This window comes from Solea solea, chromosome 1 (assembly GCF_958295425.1).
Source record: "Solea solea chromosome 1, fSolSol10.1, whole genome shotgun sequence".
Taxonomy (NCBI): Eukaryota; Metazoa; Chordata; class Actinopteri; order Pleuronectiformes; family Soleidae; genus Solea; species Solea solea.
In genome coordinates, this window is record NC_081134.1 from 24,228,556 (window position 1) to 24,235,773 (window position 7,218).

Here is a 7,218-nt window from a genome sequence, read left to right on the forward strand (position 1 = left end):
ACGCACAAAACAATCACGAGACAAATTTTAGATAAAAGGCAAGAATGTATATTATATCAAAAGTTGTAAAAAATCTGTTGTGTTCCATCGTTCTACTTCTATAAACATAGTAATGATAATGACTACAATCATGTATTACATTTGATAGGTGCCTTGCTTCACTTTGAAATAGTGTAGATTAGTGTACAATGTTTTCGGGTTAGCACTTTATTCACTTTATTAAGTGTCCATATCATTAATTAAACATATACAATATTCAGGTTTATAATAAATATGTTTGATGCCTGAGTTAAGTTACTTTAATTGTAGGTTATATGTCCTTCATGTCAGGATTCTTCTTATAGAAAGCCTTGTGATGTCTGTCTGTTGGACTATTGATCAAGTGACATCTGAGAAAAGATGTCACTAAGTCCACATCCTGATTATGGGGGTGTTGCTTTGTATGTTAGTCATCTGTGTGTTTTTGTGCCACGGTCAGGCTCCGCCCAGTGAGTGGTAGTATTTGTGCTTTAAATGCGTGCTGTTTTATTTGCCTCAGCTCCTACAAAGAGCCCAGCTTGACCTGGCAAGCGCTCTCCTTTCTCACATGTCCCGCTTTGTGAGTGTGAGTACTGGCCTTTCTTCAGGACCTTCACCCAGTATTGTGAAAGGACCGCAGTGGCTGATTTAAAGCTTGTGGTCAGAGAAGCAGGTGAAGGTCAGGGCAGCAAAGGTCAACCCCGGAACATTCAATTCACTCAGCTTCAATATGCCTGCAGTCACAGAGATGGAGCTGTAATGACCATTAGAAGTGGAGCAGTCTGCAGGACGGCCAGCGCACTGTCACACACACATGATTTAGAGCTTTAACAGGCAGTAAGGCCATTTTGTACACTGAAAGAACCCAGGTATTTTAAAGAACCAGTACGCTTCCAAGACATGTTACAACAACTGCACTCATATCCTCCAATAAATACTGTAATATTTCAACTTAGTTTGTAAGTTGATCAACATACATTCTTACTCCTGCACGTCCTAAAAAAAGAATCATGCATCCATCCGTCCTCTACTGCTTTATCCTCCCCTCGCAACCCTCATAGCTGCACCTATAACAGTGTAGTTTTATCAGTGCAGGAATATTTGAGTGCGTGTTTGCTGTGCATTAGCCCCCATCACCAAGAAACCCATACTCTCAGGGACCTGAAACTCTGACTATCTGAGTGAAGTGAACCCAATAGGCTTGTGTTGTTACTATAGCAAAATATCACTGTAACAGTGTGCACAATCTGCCTCATAAGATCTGATTTGCCTCACAAAAACATGTTGCTTTAAGCTATTATTTTGTACAAGTAAATAACAATATGCAAGGATTCAGAGAAAAAAGAGATTATTGAAGCAAATTGAAAAAAAACTGCACTTCTGAAGAGTCGTGTGGAACTGGTAAACTTAATCTGCATTGTGCAAACTCATTTGAGAGTCGTTTAATGTAAAATACATTTGTTTATATCTAAAAAAAATACAGCTTTGTTTTCTTCCTGCAGTTTCTCCCTTTAGCCACAGCTGACCTTCTGCCTCCATCTTGTCCTCTTCTGTTGCATCGACTGTCCTCATGTCCTTAACAACATTCATGAACCTTCTCTGTGGTCTTCTGCTTTTCCTCCTGCCTGGCAGCTCCATCCTCAACGTCCTCTGTCCAATATAATCACTATCTCTGCACTATCCTCTGCAGGTGACCAAACCATCTCAACCTGGCCTCTCTTACTTTATCTCCAACCATCTTCAACCTGAGCTCTTCCTCAAATATGTCCATCCTGGTCCTCCTCCTCACCTCCAGCTCCATCGTCTTTTAGACAGGAGCCATACATCATAACTGGCCACACTACCGCCTTGTAAACCCTTTGCTGCTATAGAATATATGTGATTAAGGCAAACCAGCATGAAGATTATCCCAGTAAAAGGCTGTGGTGTGGGAGGGATTCCCATTATGCTTCTTGTCACGTTATCGACTGGAGTGAAAGCATGTGTTAAAAAGGCTTTGAAGACCACTGGGGTGTGTGTGTGTGTGTGTGCGTGTGCGTGTGCGTGTGCGGGTGTGTGTGTGTGCATGCGTGTGTGTGCTTTCAGCCAAATTTTGGCTCAAAGCCATGGTTGTGAGAAACTTTCAAGGGTAAGACTTTGTTTTAGGGTTAGACTAAGGTGTAGGTTAAGATCAGGGTGGGTGTTTACTGTAATTGAGATGGTCAAAGGGAAAGTTTAAGCTTAAGTCTAGGGACAGTGTGTAAAATTTAGCAACAGTGCCACAACTGAAAATGTGTTTACTTTGTCCACTGTGGGCTTTTGTAAAAACAGACTGGCCCAGCTCCTGATATAAATATATGAGGTTCATTCTGGGATACCGAACTACAGCAATTTATGCAGTTTATTTGTACATTTTAATGTAAAAAAAATGTTGTTTTACAACACAGCAGGGAGTTGATCCAATTCTGCCATGCTATTTTGCAATTTTGCCGTTTGAAATTGTTATTTTTTTCAATAACTCCTGTGTCCATGTGAGCGAAGAACACACATTTTCTCTCTGGACTTTGGTGTAGAAGGGTGAGCAGTTTATGAACTCAGTTTAGAGTCAGAAAAGGCTGTGTGTGTGTGTGTGTGCGTGCATGAATTAATGGATAACTTAATGAATGAATAGCAGCCAGTGCTGTCAGATTAGCCATGGTTGGAAGTGTTTGTGGGCATGTGTTTTGCATTGGCCGAGACGAGCTGTCAAAGTGAAACTCTTGGTTCTCTGTTGTTTTAGTCTGAGAGGATATAAAAGAGGGCGAGAGTATAAATAGAGGAATACAGACAGCCCTCCTGCTCTTCCACTCTCTGACGGGCTTTGTGCTTGAGACAAGACAGTAAATGTGTAGGTGTTTGTCACTGACAATAGACCAGAAACACCGTCATCTGTCGGTTCAATTACAAACCTACTTGGTAGCACTCCAGCTTTGACTCCTGCTTTTATCAGCGAGTTCAAATGTGTGACTATGTGAGTTTGATGTTTGTTCTATGGTTCCACATCAGGTTTAAGAAAGCCAGCATCATGCTATTACTCAAGTGTAACGGCACGTCACACTACATTGAGGCTGTTCTTGTTTTCCTGAATAAATGTTTCCTGTATTCTCTGAGTGTGCTCCAGTAAAGTGACTGAGAAATAATTATACTGTATGATCATTACAGCATTGCTGAAACAACACATCCAACAGGGACCTAAGACTTTTGCACAGCATAGTAGTAAAGAGTGAAAACAACTCTCTTCTGTTTGGGATTTTTTTAGGTGTGTCTAAAATGTGTCTCAATGACACATAGCTCACATCAGCTCACCAGAGGGAGCTTCTCGCTGTCATTGGGGTCCCCACCACCAGAATGGGCTCATGTTCATTCACTAAACAAGTCATTCACGCAAGACACACTAATACAATGCAATGTACAGTATTGTACATGTGTGTTTTCTAGGTCTGTGCTGTCTATCAAATATTTCACAATTAAATAATTATTGAAAACGTGATTGAATTCAGGGAACTCAAACCCTGGAGTGTGTTTTCTTTGAAACCTGTACAGAAAGCATTGCCTTTGTCACATATTGACTGACGGTGTTACAGTATCTGCAGTTCCACGGTTGGTGCAGCGCGTGCAGTCATACGTTGAGTACATGTGACTCTGAATGTAGAAAAAAAGGCAGTCATGACTCATGCAGTACCCACATTCTAATCCAGGGGGCGGTAAAGCTGTTTTACAACTGCCATAACAACAAACGCACAAACAATCTCGTGCCAACATGGAGACAGAAGATCATCATTGAGCCGATACAGCAAGAAAACAAGCAGAGACTTCACAGAGTGTGTGTGAGTTTCTGCTTTCCTCGCTCACACAGCTCTGCTTCACAGATGCACAGATGCAATACTGTATGTTTTAATCCTTAAAGGGTGCATTTCTGAGTATTATAATGAAATGGACACTTAATGCAATAAATTATTAACAGAAACAGTGAACACAACATCCCTGGCATGTTAAGATCAGTCTGAGACCGACAAATCAAGCTTCCCTTGTTTCCATTGCGTGGCTCTGTCTTCGTCTCCTTCAGTGTTAATGGCCACTCATTTTGTGGAAGCGTGTGACGTGGAAAGGTTTTTTCATTAGGTCGGAACTGCTGACACCGACATGGAGAAGCACTTTTGCCCAGGGCATAATGTACATTTAACGTATTTAAATTCTTTCCTTTAACTTAATTTACGGAAAAGTAATGGCTATACTTCCAGTTTAAGAAGGCTGCTTTAGGATCAACCCGGCTCGCCATTCAACATGTTGCTGATCGTTTACTCGTCGTTGTATGTGCGACTACACTTGCATTCATTTGTGTGTCAACAGCACCCGTCCAACTCTGCCTGTGATTGGCTTACTATGACACTATGACATTTTACTCTTCCTCAGCCAATCATCATCAGTGATGCTGTTGTCTCGTCATGAGGAAGAATAAACTCTTGGTTTAGAGTACTCGCTGGTCTGATGAAAACAGCTTCAATGAGCTAATAATTAAAGTAACGCGCCACATTTTTGGCAGTAACAGTAATTAATTAGATTACTCGTTACTGAAGAAAGTAACGCGATTCATGTTTAATGCTGTCACTCCCATCACTGGTTATCTCCATAAAAAGCACTTGTTTTCGCCAATAAAATACTCAGATTGTGATTGTCAGCGAGGGCGTAGGTTTGGTTACAAGACTGAGGGAACGTCTCAGCTGTGACTCACAGTTCCTGCTCGGCTGTGGTGCTTTCACTGATACGCGTATATGTTGCCTCTAATATTGCTCAGGACAATCTCCAAATGTTGGTGGACCGTCCAGACGCAAACCTACGCCCTCGTGTGTGCCAGGAAAGTGCAGAACTATTGTAGATAGACATTCAACAATTTGCTTGGTTTGATGCAGCTTTATTTTTTTGTTACATGTATTTGCACTGACTGTAAAAAAAAAAAATTGTATTGTAGTGTAGTATAGCATCCCCCTTTTTTTTGGTGCTATGGAAATGGCCACCTTGGTATGGCCCGCAGGAAGGAAATCACTCAATCGTGGTGGCCAACATCTTGTGTATTTCTCAAAAAAATAATGTAGAGATCATTATGAAAAAGGTCAATATATTTATGGGGCTAACATATATGAACAGGTAAAAACTGGTTCAGATCTGCATCATGGTCTGTGTTTCAGTGTTTGCATTGCTGATGCTGCAGCTCACACATTCACCAGCCAGCAGCGACATTCCTGATGCTGGTCATACATGTTGGTTTGAACACACTGATAAATGCACTTCTTGTTGACTCTGTGCTGGACCAGCAGTTGTCCATTAACTAAAAATCCATAGTGGCGGGAGTCATATGTGTGTGCAGCCCCTGAATGTTTTCTCTATATCTCATATCACTAATGCTGCATTTATTCACTGATTAGGTGTTTCAGAGACAGACTTGTCATTGGGGTCATAGGTCACTCCAGACTCTGGAGTCTGAACTGGCCAGTTTCAGATAACCTGTCACACCGATAGCTAATATGGGTTGTTGTCAGGAACACATAAAATGAATAAAGTCACTGCTTTCAAAATAATGACAGTGAAACAAAATGAGACATTACTCTTAGACATACAAATATATAACTGTGTAGAGAAATGGCTTATTGTAAATGTAGATGTATTCACATAAGTCCTGTTGTGGTAAAAGAAAACAGCATTTATATTCTGTTGTGGTTTCCCCGTCCTGCCAGAGGGCGTTGCCTCGGTTGTGTGACATCAGTTACTTTTTTAGTAGTAACAAAAATGCAGGATTTTGCCACAACTGCCATTAAAATATGTCACAGTAGAATGTGTTACTGTCATTCTTTGTTGACAATGATATCAGTGGATAACTATGGAGCAGGACTTTGAATGTCTTCTTCAGACCAGGTACAGTATTTGTTTTTGGTTTGATGAGCATTGTATCAATGTGATTCTGAATGACAATAAAGAAAGATGCCTATGTTATAGCATTTTATACAAATCTGATTGCATTGTTTCATATTTCAAGATCAGTCAGAGACACAAACTATCAAGAACTGTGACACTTCGGTGGCACTGCTCTCCTGGCGACCCAGGCGCAGTGCTGCTGTCTACCGTCTGCTGTCATATTCTGTCCTTCGTTTCCGAAGCTGTGTGTCTCACCTTTGCCTGTCTGTCTGCTACGTGACTGTGCACTGGCCAGCATGTCCTAGCTCATGCTAACCAAACTAGCCTCCTAGATGCTAAGGGTGCATCAAAAATGCCTATAAAGCCATGTCCCTCCTTCTTTCTAACTCTGACCACAACTTCATCATGAAATTCTCTAACGATACAGCAATCGCATGTCTGCTGAATAAAGATGACTGCCCCTCAGGATGAAGATGCCACCTTCAAAGCTGTAATCACACTTGTAAACCGGATCTTAGACAATCCACGATCAGATATGATTTGATTGATTTTTTATTGCATAGCGGTGCCGACACGAAATCTGAAGTTCTATCGTGCCATTGCAAGCGGCTTTGATGGGGTGCCATTCACTCTGTTTGTTTGACTTTAAATCTATAGTCCCCCAGAAAACGATTAGTAAATGACAAAGATGAAAAGTGTACATTTTGACCCTCAACATTAAGGAGACGTGCTACTTGAGCTAACAAATAAAGGAGCTTTCAATTTAAACTAGGGAAGGAATTATTGAAACAGGTCTTTAAGTGCTATTATTGTAAAATATAAGGGCCAGTACGTGTTTGTGTCGAGAGGCCCATCATTAAGGCTGGATACAAAGGTCCAACACAATACTGTTTGGGGACATACCCAGAGGAAAGCCAGCGCTAAGACACCTGCTTGACAACGTCTTATGCAGCAAGTCATCTTTTGCAATTTGGTGATTTTTCAACTGTTGTTGAATCAATGACTCCTAGGGTTTTTTTTATGAATGTTTGGTAACTCTTCACAGAGTGAAATGAACGTTACAATTCTACTGGCAAAAGCCTTTTTAACACAAATATGACTGCAGATCTTTTTTGTGGCATTAACGACAGTGCAGTCACATTTGTGTGGTGTCCTCGGGCAAGAAGACACTTAACCCCTACGTTGCTCTAGCACACATCTGACCGCTGTGCCGGCAGTGTGGTCATAGGTGTGGCAGATTTGATGCTACATAACTACAGACCACTGCAGGTT